The sequence below is a fragment of the Notamacropus eugenii genome, chromosome 5 (assembly GCF_028372415.1).
Source record: "Notamacropus eugenii isolate mMacEug1 chromosome 5, mMacEug1.pri_v2, whole genome shotgun sequence".
NCBI lineage: Eukaryota > Metazoa > Chordata > Mammalia > Diprotodontia > Macropodidae > Notamacropus > Notamacropus eugenii.
In genome coordinates, this window is record NC_092876.1 from 328424964 (window position 1) to 328441720 (window position 16757).

Below are 16757 nucleotides of genomic sequence, written 5' to 3' on the forward strand. Positions count from 1 at the left end.
GTATTGTAATATAGTAATGGGATTTTGATTATTAATGTGATTTATTACAATAGCCTATATTTTTTTTTATTGAACCATTCTTTGATTTCTGATTACAATGAACTTTTTAAAAAAGTGGAGAGTAAAATCTTGACTTTTAACACTGCATTTGAATTTAATATGAGTACCTTCTGGCATTTTCTTGTCAATACCTCTTCTCAGACATAATTATTAATTTTAACTATGATAATCTAAAAATATTCATAGCAGGCACTAATAGATAGCATTTTATTTTAAGAAGACACATGAGGTGACAATTTTAAATTAGTTTCATTTGAACTAGTGGTAAATTTTTGCCATTGACGTCTTAAGCATTGATGTCTTTTTGAATATGTCTCCTTTCTCTCCCCTGCCTTTCCTTATAACAAACATTTTAAAAAGGGATTGGGGGAAGAGACAATCAGTTCATCAAAACTAAGGTACTTAGTTGTTTTTTTGTTTCTTTTTTTTTTAGCAAAACCAAGTCATACAGACATGCAACATTCCAAAACCCTAGTGCTTCACTATTCAATGAAAGGAGGAAGTTGCTTTTCTTAATTTTTTCTTTTGTCATTTTAATCACATAGTTCAGTTTTGTTTTGTTCTTTCCATTTACATTGTTGTAGTTATCACTTTCATCCAATCTCTGTTCACAGCTGTCCAGTTGTCTACTACAGTTTGGTCCCCAGTCACCTTGAGTCATTGCAATGGTCTAATTGATCTGCTAGCTTCAGGGCATGTATTCATTCAATACATTTTCCACACTGCATCCAGTGTGATTTTCTTTAAGCACATATTAGATACATTGCATTCTCCTACTCAACATAATCCAGAGGCTTCCTGCTGCCTCTAAAAAAAAAAAGAAACAAACCTTTTTTCCCCCCTTGTTTTTAAAGTCCTCACAGCCTTGCACCAGTATTCACTGCCTTATAGTATATTACCTCTGCCTCCCAGCCAGCCATTAAACCTTTATTAATCACCACCTGTGGGCCAACTTACTGTGTTAAACCTTGGGGTTACAAAGAAAGGTAAAAGTTAGTCCTTGCTTTCTTGTAGAATGCAGGATTTTTAGGAAGGAAACCAGGAAAGCCCAAAGGAAGAGAGAAGAGATAGAGAATTCCATGCATGGAGGATAGCCAGTGGAAGCACCTGGAATTGGGAAAAGGAATGTCTTGTATGAGGAGCAGCAATTTCCAATTTGGGGGTTTTTATTTTGATATTTCTCATCTCTTGTTGAGTCTTTGTTTTCTGTTTGGACCACTCTAATTTTCAGAATGTTCACTTCATGAATGAGGTTTTTCACAATTTTTTTTTATGCATAAATTTTCCATTCTATTCTTTACTTTCTAGTCTTTCTGTTTTGTGTTTCTTGTTTCATTTCCTTTAGGTATTACCAACAGACTTCTTTTTCTCTCTGAAGTTTTACCTGAATTTGTTTTGGGCTTATGATCCTCTTTCAAATTTAGCTTCTGGGTGTTTCTCAAATCAAGATGTTTCCTCCTGGTGTCTTGAGTTTTTCTTGACTTGCCCACAGAGGGATCTTGGGCTTGAGTCAAGCTCCTAAGTTGAATGGTGTGAGCAGGACCCAACCCCTTCCTTCAAGGGAATGAGCTGCTCCAGTCCTGAGTTCTGACTTAAGAGCTCTCTCTTATTATAGGGTTCATGAGTTCTCCCTGCTGGAGTCTCCACCAGGATTCCTTCCTTAACAGTTCTCCCCATTTCTATCTGTCAACAGGCAATCACAGTTTCACAAAACTTAGATGAAAACTAGATTAATGAACATGCATGGAAACTCAGTTCATAATCCATGCAGAAGTTTGCATTTTTATAACTGCAGGACAAAGGATGGAGGAGATACCAGAAATCCCCACCTAAAAGGTTGTGAACGACCTGGGAGGGGGGAAAGGTTCTGTAAAGGTGGGAAAAGGACAAAACCCCTCCCAAATGGGAGGAGCAAGCAAGACCAAGACAAAAGCTGCATTCTTTTCCCTGGGGAAATGCTAGACTATGAAGATAGGATGGGCCCTATCTATAAGATCTATAAGGGTCCCAGCTGCACAAGCAATTTCCCAGTCTAGTGTAGACTGACTGGTGCCTGTCTTGACTCCCAAGGTCACACAGGGAGTCCAGTTTGGGAAGCAAACAACAAATTATGTCAACTGGGTTGGAGGGGGAGGGGGTTAGTCCTTGACATGTTCAAGGCCCCTTGTATACTCTGGGTCCAGTGTTTCTGGAAAATATGGCAACTCAAGACAAGTTCAGTGAACTGCTTAACCTTCCCCAACACATCCCGCCTCACCCCCATTTTCTAGACTCGGGCTAGCCCTATGCTGGCTCCCCACTGTGAACTTCAGGGACTACTGGGTTTGGATTTTATTCTAGGCTAGGCTCTTATAGCATGGCCTGCTTGTACTGATTCTGGACACTTCCTAGAGTGCACTTAAGCTTCACTCTGCTAAGCTAGGCTTGGAATCAGGCCATGTTTCCAGGAGTGCTGTGCTGGACATCTCAAATGTCCTGAAGCCGCTGGCTGCTGAGTTGGGCTTAAGCAGTCATTGACTGGTTTGGGGAATGGTGAGGGGAGAAGCTTGTTTAAGGAATGCAGTTCTAGTTCTGCCCAGAAAATCCCAGAATGGCCATCCTGTAGCCTAAGGACTCCAGCTTTGCTGGACTTTGGTTCTGTGGAGTTTAGCGAGTGCTGTCACTGCCCTAAGGCTCTCTACCTTTTATACTTAGCTTTTTACTTGCTCTGTTTTGTCTTTCTAAATATGTCTTCTGGATTACCAAGTCTTGTAGATTCCTAGTGTGTGGGATGGCTCAGGTCCCTACTTAAATCAGTTACTCAGAGGCCTCTCAAATTGATGACAGAAAGTTTATTTATTCGATTCTCGAGAAGCGGGACAATTCTACACCAGTTCACCTGGAGTAGGAAAGCCGAAGACAAAGAAAAGGCAGTGATTTTTATAGACCCTAATGCAAGTCCCTCCCCCCCACTGACCATTATTCTCATTAGCTGAGAATATGATCTTACATTCTAGACACGAAATCTAACCAATCCCTTTTGAAATGAAGACATCGGGGAATTATGTAAGTTTTATCCAATCATTGAGACCCTAATACACTACACAGTTTTATATTCTTATGTGGAACTATTCTATTCCAAAAATATTGTAACCTTGAGCCTCTAGGTCTTACCTCACCCCTGGGAGAAGAATTACAGTCTGAGAAGTCTTCACTAAACCTATCCCACTCACTAGGTTGGGTAGGGAAATCTAGAGGTGACTATTTCCATTATCTTAGTAGAATAGTGCATCTGTAAGCCCTGGAGTGTTTCCGATCTTGAGCTAGCATGCTGCAATTTTTTAAAACTTAAAATAAAGATATTACTTAAGGTATTTCTTTGCAAAATCTAATATTTTTAAATACTTTGAATCTGTAATAGATCATAGATAGTGGGCATTTCCTCCAAAGTTAGAGATTGCAAACTGTCTACCTCTTCTCATCATGTGTGACTCTTGCTTATGTTCCCCTTCCACAGTGTGCCCCTGGAAGCTCCTCTTGATTGCTTCACATTCCACAGATACCAGTGAAGCACATAGGCTGTCTTTTACTTTTTCTTTTCACTCTGTGATCATTCATCTCATCTCTTATGGTTATCTTTTTTAGATCATGTGTAGTACTCAATTCTTTCTTGATAATAAACTGTAGCCCCATTATCACTCTTCTGGGGAAGGAAGGGAAATTGAGGGCATCCTTTTTTTCACCTCACAGAAAATTCAAAAGATGCAAAGGACTTTTAAAACCCCACAAAAAGATAAAGAAAACATTTAAACCACTCAAAGTAGTTCCATCTAAAGGAATTAAATTTGGATTGCCAAAGAAGCAACCTTCCAGCATTTCCAATGAATCTCTACATCTCCCAGAGAGTTAGACTCTCCCTCTCAAACTTATAGCACCCCTTCTGTTTTTAGAGTTTATTTTATTATTTATTTTAGACTTCTATCATGGTGTTTTTTTTTTTAATTGGGATGATTAACTTTTTTGTCTCTTATAGTTTTTATTCATGATTTCTTGAAATATAGCTCTGTTTGAAAACCAGGTTTTGATAAAGCCCATTGGGATTCAAATGAAGTTACTTGACTATGCCTTTTAAACCTAAATCACAGTGGCTCTCACTGATTGGCCAATAATAAGTCCCCATCCAACTCTCACTTGCTTATTGTTTGGGTTCTTTTGTCTCCATTAAGTGTAAATAGCAATTGTTTCTGTTCTTGCCAGAAATTCTTGAGTGTTTTTCCCTCCTAGATGACTCTTTTGTGAAGGCAAACTAGGCCATCTTTTGCTTCAGTTCTTATTTAGCTTTTAACTTCTGAATAGGCAGGGGCAGCTAGGTGGTACAGTGGATAGAGCACCAGTGCAGGAGTTAGGAGGACCTGAGTTCAAATGTCACCTCAGACACTTGACACTCACTAGCTGTGTGACCTTGGGCCAGTCACTTAACCCCATTAACCCCAATTGCCTCATCCTGGGTCATCTCCAGTGATCATGGTGAATATCTGGTCACTGGATTCAAATGGCTGTGGAGGAGAAGTGAGGCTGGTGGCTTGCACAGCCCTCCCTCACTCAAAACAAAGTCAAGTGCAGGTTGTGTCATCATTTCTCTGATGGCATGATCTTCTTCGACAATGAAGGACGAACACACACACACACACACACACACACACACACACACACACACACACACACACACACACACACACACACACTGAATAGGCAGTACCTCAGACAAACTGAGACCTTCAAAAGGCCAAGGTCTCCCATTGCATCTGGGGCCATTGCCACTCATTTTCACCTGTGCCTTGTCACTGGACCCAGTGACTCCAGAGGAGTGACGCTGATGATTTTGCATATAGCTCTGCCTCACTTCAATGCAATTTATTTGCCACTCAGGATATCAGCTTCCTGATATCACTGATTCTCTTCCACTCTCTCAGAAAGGTCGGTACCCTGGAAATGCTACTCTTTTTCTCCTGTGTCTGTGCTGTCTGATTAACTCACGAAATAGCCACAGGTCAGCGAGGTCTCACCCATCTCTTCCTTTTTATGTCCCATTAAGTGAAGGGAACATAGCCTGGTTCAATTTGTAGAGGTGTGTTTGGTGAGTAATGTAGCCTGGGTAAGCTGGCTCTCTCATTGATATGAAGCATTTTTTGTAGCTTTCTAACCAGTACTTATTCTGAGATGAATACTCCTGATTCTATTTTTAAAAAAGGAACTGAGACTAAGTAACATCCTCACATTGCTATCCACAATTATTTTGAAATACAGCAAATGAAATCCCAAAGTGGAAACAGTGTGAAAATGTTTCAGCTTTGGTTTCCCAGCAATCCAGTTAAACTCCTATAAACTTTTCAAAGCCTGTGACTTGAGGGTAATGGTATTATGGAAGTAAATGGGAGCAGAAATGGCATATGGCAGTAAAAATGGTACTACTAGGACTTTTACAAGTCCTTTAACAGGACTATTAATGACAGTGGCACAGTCTTGGATTCAGGTTTATCAGGTACCAGGCATGAACCAAGTAAATAATAATAGTAAAAATAGCTATCATTTACATAACAGTTCAAGGTTTTTTAAGCACTTTATATATTTTATCTCAGATTACTTCTCAATGTGTTTTCTAGATTACCTGTTTTTGATAAAGATGTATCTTACGTATAACTTTTTTTTTCAGCCTTTCAGTTTTTTATAAAGTATTTCTTGTTTTCTCATGGAGTCATCGTTCTCTGGTGCAATCTAAATCTCAGGAAATTTTTTTATTGAAGATTTATCTAAGCAGTTTATTCTCTTTCCCATTCTTTCCTCTACCTGTTTCATTTTCATTTCTGTTCTTTCTTTTAGAGTAGAGTTTCTTAATCTAGGTGAGAGGGTGGAGTCTCTGAACATTAATAAAAGCTATATTTGAATACAATTGATTTCCTTTGCTATTATTTGTTGAACTTAAAAACATTTTTCACCTGAATGACAAAGGGGGTCACACAGAAAAGCTCCTTTGTGGCTTTTACTTTATTTATGTGATAATTTTAAATATCTTACTGCATTTGTCAAAGAAATTCTGTGTGTTTGTCCTTTATTACCAAAGAAGACCATGTCATCAAAGAAATAATGACATGACTTGCACTTGACATTGCCTTTTTTTTTTTTTGAGTGAGGGAGGGCTGTGCAGGCCACCAGCCTCACTTCTCCTCCAGAGCCATCTGAATCCAGTGACCAGATATTCATCAGGATGACTGGAGATGACACAGGATGAGGCAATTGGGGTTAAGTGACTTGCTCAAGGTCACACAGCTAGTGAGTGTCAAGTGTCAGAGGTGAGATTTGAACTCAGGTTCTCCTGACTCCTGCACTGGTGCTCTATCCACTGCACCACCTAACACCCCAAAGGAATTCTAGTAGTTTGTAGGAGACCTTTGATTTTTTTGAGACTTTGCTTGTCAGTTAGTATTGTAGAGTTATTCTCTATGTTTAAAAAGAAAACACAACTATATATATTTCCCCGGTTTTCACCTGTGTTAACTTCCCTTTCCCCCTCCAAGAGAGCCATTCTATATTAAAAAAATTTCCTAAAAGAAAGAAATCAGCAAAATCAATCAGTTCATTCAAAAGGTCTGAAAATACGTACAGTATGATCTCCTGTCTTTTTAAAGGAATGGAGTAGGATTGTCTTCTTATCCCTTTTCTACAGTCGTTCTTGGGCTTTGTAATTTTGCAGCATCGGTTTTTAATTGTTTTGTTCTTTCAGTTTACATTGTTGTAGTCATTGTGCATATTTGCTTGGTTCTGTTTCCCATTTACAAAACTTTAGTCATTGTAAACATTGTTTTCTCACTTAGATTCTTCTAAATCTTTTCATGTTTCTTTCTCTTCATCATCTTTATCAATACAGCATAGATAATATTCAGTTATATTCATGTACTACAGTTGCTATCTGTTCTCCAGTCTGAGCATATACTTAGTTTCTAATTTTTAGCTGTCACAAAGAGTACATTGTAAGTATTTTGGAGCATATAGGGACTTCTGATTATCAATGGCCTCTTTAGGTCATGAATAAACTTAATAGTGGAATATCTGGGTCAAAGGATATGGACATTTTAGTCACTTTATTTGCTTAATTCCAAATTGCTTTCCAAAACAATTGTACTGATTTGTACAATCACAGCTGTACAAACAATTTACTAGTCTGCTTGTCTTCCCTTAACCCTTCCAACATCCTCCATCCTTTGTCATCTTTGCCAGTTTGCTGGGTCTAGAGTAAAACCTCAGGGTTGTTTTGATTTACTTTTCTCTTATTTTTAATGATTTGAAGCATCCTTTCATACAATTGTTAAGCAGAAATTATAGATCATATTTACCCTCTATTTAACTTCATGCTTTTTGCTTCTTTTTCTTGTTTTATTGCTAGCATTTCCAATATGATATGAAACAATAATGGGGGTAATAAGCATCTCTGCTTTGCTCCTGTGTTTATTGGGAAAGCTAGTGTATCCTCATTATTTGTGATAGTTTCTTTTGGTTTTAAATAGTTATTACATTTTAAAAGGCTCTTCTTTGCATATACTTAGGGTATTTTGCATTAATGTCATTGAACCTTGTTGAAGGCTTTATTATTTTGTTTTGTTTTGTTTTGCATAGGTTTATATAATCCAGGGAGGGAGAGAGAGAGAATAAATTCTCTTTTGGGTTTGTTTCTTGCACATTCCCTAACTCCATAATATTTACCAGCAGAGATTTCTTGTATTCACTCATTTTTCCAGCCCTACTTCCTGAGTTAGTACTTTTATGTTGGGGCCAGGCTCTATACCACCCTGGAAGGATTGGTGGAGTTTTCTGATCTTTATTACTTGGAATCTAGGCAGTGAGGGATTTGTTCGTTGGGGACCTCAGAAACTACTGGGAGCAACTGGGTTGGTTAGTATTCAGCCTAGGCTTGGATAGTCTGATGTAGGGGAATGCCTTGGTTCATTTCCTTCCTGATTTAAACCCCTGAAGCCATCTGAACCCTTGTTCAAGATCAGTCAACTGGGTTTTGGTTCAGTGTTAGAGCAACACAGTTGCAAGTTCCAGGTTGTCTTCAGTTTGCCCCTTTTCTTATCTCCTGTCTTCCTGCCCTTGGTTCACAGCTTCAGTTTCTAGGTTTTCCTGGTTTGTCTCTGTACGCCAGCTAGTCTGGGCCATGCTTTTCTTCCTTGATCCCTTACTCATAGAAGTCCACAGGCTTCTGGCCATCTCCTTGTTTGGACCTAGTCTGGCAAAACTCACTCACTGTAATTTCTCCTTGGATTTCTTATTTAGTCTGGTGCTTTTTTTTTTTTTTAAATCCTTGATGGAATAGTTGTTAGAGAACTGGGCTATTGTGCTTCTGTTTTGACATCTTGAACAGTTCTACATGTGGTATCTCTTGATACAGACAACTCTGTAAGGTGTGCTGTGAGTTTCCTCATTTTACAGATAAAGAAACTGAGGCTGAGAGATAAAATGATTTTCCCATACCTAATGTCTGGGGTGAGATTAAAATCCATTTCTTCCTGACTCCAAATATAGTATTCTTACCCACTATACTAATAATATCTGGAAACTTCTCAGAGGCTCTTTCCTCAGAGTAGCATAGGACTTAGATTCAGTATAATTTGAATCATCCTACGCTATAAGCTAACACAATAAAACCTTTTCTAATAACCATTCAGTACCAGGGTGGTAAACATATCTGTTCCAGTAGAGGGGATGGAGCCAATAATTAACAGTTCAAATGAATAGACCATTCAGTAGACAAGTGTATTTTATTAGATTTGCCCAAGAATAATTATCCATTATTATCATTTTCTATTACTGTGTGTTTCTCACTGTTACCCAAAATATAAGAGAAGACATTTTGGTGATTTTTATTGCAACAGCAATTTATAATCTTTCTGTGGGGACACAAGACAAATGAATTTAAAGTATGAATAGGTATAGGGATAGGGTTTGTAATTTCCTTGGTATCGAGAACTTTCAGGTGACTTGTCTAGGATCACACATCATATCTCCCTGGCTTTTTTAGTCCAGCTCTTTTATGCACAAAGCCATGATGCCTCTCATGAGGTATAAGAATAATGGCCAATATTAGTGTTACAGGCAGAGAATGCTTCTAGGAGTTCATAGAATGGAAATAGCAAATCATTTGAGGTTAATACCAGGGAGGATAGACATTTCTTTCCTTCTGTCATTATCAGAGAAATATGAGGTGTCCCGAAAATCTTAGTGCAGTTTTAAACTAAAGCTTAAAGTTGCACTATGACTTTTGGGACACCCTGTACTTAGATGAAGGATCATGAATTTGGCCTATTCTGTTAATTCATAGAATCGTAACAATTTGTAATTTGAAGGGAACTTAGAGAAAGTCTAGTGTAACCCATTCTTCTTACTTTTTCCAGTAAAAGTTCATTTTAAAAAAGGAAAAAAATTCTGTCACAGCATAACAAATAACAAAGATGAAGATACCAACAGTATAAAATTTCTCTTCTAATATTTTCAGTTTTTCATCTTTCCTATCCTTTCCATGTCCCCTTTTCCTTTCCAAATTCTTAACATGTTTGTAGAAAATGAGTATAAGTAACACTTTAATAAGAAAAATATACTCCCTCTTCCTATATACAGTTTTAAAATCATGAATTTCTACCAGAACTTAATTATTTCCTCAAACTTGGAGGTAAGGAGGGTTGGAGGTAAGGAGGCATGTGGGTATGAGATGTGTATACAAGAGAGAAGAAAGCTAGTTTGACTAGATTACAAAGTTAGGGAGAAGAAACAATGTCTAATAATTCTGGAAAGGTAAATTGACCCTGGTTATATAATAGTTTATATTTCATTCTAGAGTTGGTTGAATAGGGGAGTCACATGTCAGGTCTGTGCTTAAGGAAAATTACTTGGGTAGTAGTTCACTGGATGGACTAGGATGACCAGAGGCCACTTAGGATCCTATATTAAATAGGAAATTTCTTTCACATATGGATTGGATTTAGATGGTTGTTGAGGTCCCTTCCAAGTCTCACATTCTGTGATTTCTATCATATTGATATTCAGGCATTACTTGTGGTCTCTTAGGAGCACTTCCCTACATTTTGAATTATCTCTAGTGTTATTATTGCTATAATGCCCAGACTGTAATAGAGTTAGTCTTCTTCATATAGTTATTTAGGTCACCATTGTTGTTTGTGCCCATGTTGGGTAAAATTTTGTACTCCAAATGACCAAAATACCAAAGTGAATTGGTCATGCTATCGTTTAAGTAACCCACTAGTTCTGACTAGAAAAAAGCTCCTGATGTAATTTTCTAATCATTTGATAAGCTTACCTGTAAAGCTGTTTTAACAATAATAGCTAGCATTTGTATAGTGCTTTAAGGTTTGCAAAGCTCTGTACAAATATCTCATTTTATCATCACAACTCTTAAGAGACAGGTGCTATTATCATTTTCATTTTATAGTTGAGGAAACTGAGGGAAGCAGAAATTAAGTAACCTGCCCAGGGTCATACAGCTAGAAAGGGTCTTGGGCTGGTTTTGAACACAAGTTTTTTTTGATTCTAGGTCCAGCTTACTATATACACTGTGCTACCTAGCTGTCAAGTCTAATTGTATTGATAATTTCATGCTTTCATATTGATAGTTTCAGTTTTATTCCTTAATAAATGGTGGTACTGTTTTTTCAGTGGCAAGAACAAGATTTGAGACTGGGACTGGTGATAGAGTATGTCTCAGTTTTTGGCCATGCAGCCTAGTTAGGTGTGGAAAGAGTCATTACCAGGTTAGTTGAATGAAGGTTGATTACTTTTTGTTGTTGTTCCTGGCAACTTGTGAAGTTTATCTAATATGTAAGGTGCAGAGAATTGTGATCTGACTTGGCCAAGCAAGGGCCTACACTGATGAAATCATGAAACTGTGAAGTGGTTGAAGGAAAATATTGAATGAAGGGCTGGAAGAGGCAGAATTAGCCTGCTTTATAATAAATAGATGGGCAGGTAGGTGGCATAGTGAGTAGATGGTGGGGCCTGCAGTCAGGAAGACAGAGTTCAAACCTGGCCTCAGATGCTTCTTAGCTGTGTGATCCTGGGCAAGTCACATTAACCCTGTCTACTTCCATTTCCTCATCTGTAAAGTGAGCTGGCGAAGAAAATGGCAAACCATTCCATTATATTTGCCAAGAAAACCCCAAATAGGGGTTGAATATGACTGAAACAACTAAACAGCAACATAATAAAAAGTTTCTTTATTTGTTGTTGCTTAAAACAGAATAATCTTACAACAAATACTAAGTACCAATGAAAATATTTTCTACGATGAAATTCCCCTTCCCTCCAGACTAATTTTTGACCGTGGTTTCTTTTTTTCTCCATTCCTTCCCCAGGATTTATAAAGAAAAGAACAAAAATATAAGAAGGGAATCTTTTTAAGTACACAGAATATTTTCCTATGATAACAGTTCCCTTACCCATTGGTTTTAGAGTTGAGGAAATTGAAGTACGAGGTTAATTGGTATACATATAGTTAGTTTCCATTTCTTAAAAATAGTTAAAAAACAGTTAAAATTGATGCGACGTAAACAGCAAAAATTTCAGTTTATTTACTATAGATTCCATTTTGGATTATTAACATTTGAAATATTTTTCTTTATTGTAGATCATCTTCAAAATCTGAGGAAGCCATCAGTAAAAGCACAGAATTTTATTTTAATGCTTAAAATAAAATTTGCCTATGATCCTAAAAAGCTGAAATGGGGGCTATATTTCTTGAGTAAGTACCTATTTTTTTTATCCTGTAGTTTATTATTTTGTCTTTTCTCCCATAATCAAAACTTGGAGTAGGAGAAAAGGACAAATACTAGTTATTTCTAGTTGTTTTCATCTTTAAAAAATTGATATCTTTACTCTTCAGTTTGAGAAATATTGATACACTAGGTTGGGTAGTACTTGTGCAACAGGCCATATTCCACTAAATAACTATTCCATAGAAGCAAATATAATTAATAAATATTTTAACTTTTATATTATTGATGGTATACATATTATGCTTTAAATTATTGGTTCAGTTACATGAGCATTTATCAGTGCCTTCTATTTTGAGTTCTGGAGAAAGAAAGACAAAATGAAATATTCCCTGCCCACAAGTTACTTATACTCTACTAGGAACAAACGGTAACAGATAAGTAATACAAGATATATACAAAATAAACATAAAATAATTTCCTGGAGCTGGGGATCACTAACAATGAGGTGATCAGGAAGGAACTTATGTGGAAGGCAGCCCTTGAGCTTATCCTTGAAGGAGTTGGAGGTTTCAAGAGGCAGAGGTCAAGGGTTAGCTTTCTAAGCCTATTATTTTGCTTGAGCAAATGTTACCTAACAAGAATAGAAATAATACTCAGCTGCTAATAAACCACTTGGTCTGGAATGTAGAGTACCTAAGGTGGAGTCACATGAGATCAGTCTGAAAAGTTAGGTTGAAGCTAAATCGTGAAAGGCCCAAACTGCCAGAGAGAGCAGTTTATATTTTATCTTCGAGGTAGCAGATTGCTGCTGCATCTTCCAGGGAGTAACAAAATCAGACTTGTGCATTCAAAACTCGGTAGCTGTGAGGATGTTAAAGTGGAGAGGGGGAGATACAGCAGTCAAGGAGACTGATTTAGGAGCTTTGCAGTAGCCCAGGCAAGAAGTAAGGATATGAACTATGAAGGTGTCCCTGTAAATGTAAAATGTTGTGGAGGTGTAGTTGATAAGATTTGAGAAATGATTAGAAGCAGAGGAGAAAGGATATTACATGAAAATAAAAAGTTAAAGATAATTCCTAATTCTGAACCGAGGTAAAAAGAAGAATAGTGGTGCCTTCAACAGAAATAGGGAAAATGGCAAAAAGAGGGAGAAAAGAAAGGGAAAGATAGTAAATTTCCATTTTAGACACAGTTAGTTTAAGAGAGAGTCTAGTAGAAGGTAGTTAGCAAGTATAAATCATTAAATAAAGTGATTTTGATAAAAATCCAACCGAATTGATTTCCTGATACTACACAGATCTTTATGCTGGGCTTTCCAGAACTGGTAAGTTTGAGTCTTGGCTTGCCCACTTACTGGTCATGTGATCTCGTGCTCACTTAGCCATCCTGAGCCTTGAGGTGCCTCATCTATAAAGTGGATAAAGTGCTTTTCTAAAGCATAGGTACACGTTTATTGTTAACAATGCCAGTAATAATTGATAACAAGGAATGGAGACATTAGAATAGGGTATTAGTAATAGAACAGCATGTTTGCAGTGGCACTGGAGAGCTCTTTCTGTTCTGAAAATTTTAATAACTTGGCTTTGTATTCTTGCTTATAAAAAAAGACTAATGTCGTTAATAGGACCAGTTTTTCAGAAAAGCTCTTTAAGGACTTCTCAAGTACCAGCTTATTTTCTTGGTTAAGATTCCAAATCACTCTTCCATATAATATGGAGTAGATGACTTTAACTTGAAAAATGAGATATACTGTCAGCTGATGGCGTCATTTAATAATAGATTCCAGTGTAAACAGTGAGACATGTTTTTCATTTTTAATATTTTATTTCCAATTATATGTAAAAACACCTCATTCTTTTTTAAAAAAATTTGTCATAAAAGTTTTGAGTTCCAAATTCTGTCTCCTCTCCCGCCCTTTCCCTCCTTTCCCTTTTCTTTGAGACAGTAAGCAATCTGATATAGGTCATGTGCATGTGTATTCACATGCAATCATGTGAAACATTTCCATATTAGAGACATTAGTTTTGAAGAAAAATTCACATTCTGATAAGACCAAACAGAGTGAATTACCTGGAGAATGCATCTCTGAGTAACTGAATCAGTTAATCTTTAGAGGCAGTTTAACTTTGCAAACGGTATGTCTCCCAAATACTAGAATTTATATATCAAAACAAGTGTTATCCTTTGCAGTTGTCATCTTGGGTGTTTCTACATTTATCAGCCCTCCATTATTTAAAATATTTTTGGAATATTTCCTTTGGAATTCTCCTTAGAGTTAAGATGCCAGCCATACAAGCAGTTCATTCTTTTATTTTGTAATCACAGCCTTGGTCATATTACCTTTCCTTCTCTCTTCACTCCAACTCCCCTCTTATAGGACAAGTGGACTTCTCAAGCGCCAGATCCCCCAGGCCACACTTAGCTCAAGGTCCCCATCTCCCTTCACAGAACATAGGAGCTTTCATCAATGAACCCCCCTCCCACTACCAAAGTAAGACCTTTTTTCTTCTCCTCCACCCCACCCTTTTCAGGTATTTCCCCCTTTCCTCTCCTATAGGCTTTCTTTCTGAGATCACAGAAGTTACCTTCCCGTTATTGCTTACTCTTGATTTGAATCTAGGACCATCACACATCCTTTTCTACATCTTCTGTTTTTTGCCTTTCATGTACCTTCCTGTGGTAGATATTATTTGTCAAAGGAATGAATGATGCTATTTTTAAAAAATCACTAGATATTTATAAAGTTGTTTTAAGTTCTTAAAAAAATTCATTCAGCAAATATTGCAATACTGATGTGTGCAGATAGTATTATAGAATGCATTGTGGATTATATTATGATTGGGAGGTTGTGTGGATTAATAATGTTATCAAAACTAAGATAAATAACTCAATAGTATATTATACTTGAAGATACCAAAAGAACAAGATAGCAGCTTCTAGTCGTTCACGTAACGATTAAGTAAAAAACACAATGATGAGGTTAAGAATTTCAGAAATGTATAGCACATGGTTCTTGATCTCCCTCTTCCCCAACTGTTCAGCATTCTTGATTATATATGTTACAAGTATCTTTGGTAAAGTGTAGTTTAATAGTGCTGTAGGTTGTGGAAGAGATATAACATTGTTTGTGATGCTTCTTTCTAAATGTATTTCTCTGTTAAATTTCATGTATCACAGAGGCAATAATCTCAAGGAAAAACAAGCCATTTACTTTTAGTCATGACTTGCCAGTTCCTTTCACTATTAACAGAGAAAGGAGAAATTGAATTAATATATTACAGAAGAGTCTGTTAAATATAAGAAAAGCAATTAGTTTCTTGCAGTGACAAGTAGGGATGAGTTGATTCAAACATCAGTGCCCACTGTTCAGACTATAGAAGTTTATCACAAACTTATTCCATAGTTAATGTAGATTACTATTAAACAGTGTAATTTGAATTATATTACACATAATAATGATTAATATGCCTAATAACTATGAATAATACATAATGGTATGCATTGCTGCTATAATATCAGTCTTTCCATATACATTTCTTCAAAAAATACTTTAAGAACAACAGCTTGGTGCTTATTTTTTCTTTTGCCACATTGTTGAGAAAGAGTATGGAGTTATTTTCTCTCAGTTAAATATAAAAGAAGTCCTAATATAGAAACTGATAAATTTTCTTATTTTTTTGTTTCTTAATGATGTTTCATTTTGTTCTGGTTGGTTTTCATAGAGCTCAGGAATAGTTTGACAAAATATATCATTACTGAATGTAATCAAACTTAGCCAAAGATGTCCTGTGTTTCTGTTGGTTGAATGTAGGGACAAAATAATTATCATTTTTTTAGTAAAAGAAAACTTGAATCTCCAGGCATTTGTTATGGCAACTGGCAATATCCTTATTGAAAATATTACTGCTACTATTTCAGAGTTTCTTGTAAGCAAAGTCTAAGGAAGATGACCTATAATCTTGGTACTGATTTTGACATTGTTCTTGTGACATCTGGGGAAAAAGATTTCAAGGAAAAGTTATCTGCCAATATTAATACCACTCAGAAAAGAGTAATGTCTAAGATATAGTCCTTGTCATCACATTGTTTAGCATTTTTGAGCATTCACACCAAGTGAAAATACCCAGAACTTGTTTATAAGGAAAATATACAATTGTTGAAATGAATTCTTAATGACAACAAAGCAACCATGACTAGTGGGGAAGGGTACAGAAGTTTCTGAATAGAGAATGGTCTCATTGATCTCCTTTTATGGTTTTACTTGGAAAAGAAATGATTTAGCTGGAAAATATTTTTGCTTCCTAATGTAATGTGAACATGTATGAATTGGACAGTGTAGTTTTAAAAACTTCAGTCCCAATTTCTGTAAAATGCCCCTGTGTTTTCCAATTATAGTTCAGCTTCTGCCTTGGGGATTTCTTCCTCTAAGAGTATGAGATATTTATACAATTACGAAAAGAAGTTTATAAAGATCATGTTGTGGTAGTGCTGCCTATCTTGGGTTCTTTGACAACATGTCATGCTGCTGCTTTGTATCAGAAAATAACTGTGGTTAGATGGTCATGTAGTCCGCCTCAGACAGAGATTGTGAAAGAACCTTGTTTAGTGTGCCCTTTTAACACAGTTTTCATAGCTGCAAGTGTCTCCCCTAGCCTTTTGACTGCCACATGATAGAGGAAGTAGTAAATGAAGGAACATTTATTGATGTTGATTTTTAGTATATTATTCATAATTTGAAGAACATAGTAAATAAAACTCTCAAGTTACTGAATGGCAGAATTTTATGTGACTTTTAATCATGTTTATTCATAACACCTGTTATATAAAAAGGATTATTTTCTTAGGATATCTGGGTCTAAGGGTCAGAAGAGGTAAGGTAGCATTTTAATTTACTGATGTTTGAAGATTAGGAATACAGATGTGGCATAAAATCTAGGG

General features: G+C 36.5%; 1 protein-coding gene across 8 annotated transcripts in view; it reads left to right on the forward strand.

Annotated features, from left to right (window-relative positions):
• PIK3CB (phosphatidylinositol-4,5-bisphosphate 3-kinase catalytic subunit beta) overlaps positions 1 to 16757 on the forward strand; it is a 186125-nt gene that overhangs the window by 55806 nt on the left and 113562 nt on the right. For 5 of the 8 annotated variants that reach the window (XM_072613527.1, XM_072613526.1, XM_072613534.1 and 2 more), the window contains one exon: positions 11732 to 11845. The exons of 1 other annotated variant lie outside the window; for it this stretch is intronic. The gene's annotated coding sequence lies outside the window, so the exon portion shown is untranslated. Of the gene's footprint in view, positions 1 to 11731; positions 11846 to 14196; positions 14311 to 16757 lie in introns of all 8 variants that reach the window. 2 more of the 8 variants (XM_072613529.1, XM_072613528.1) reach the window with 1 other exon arrangement.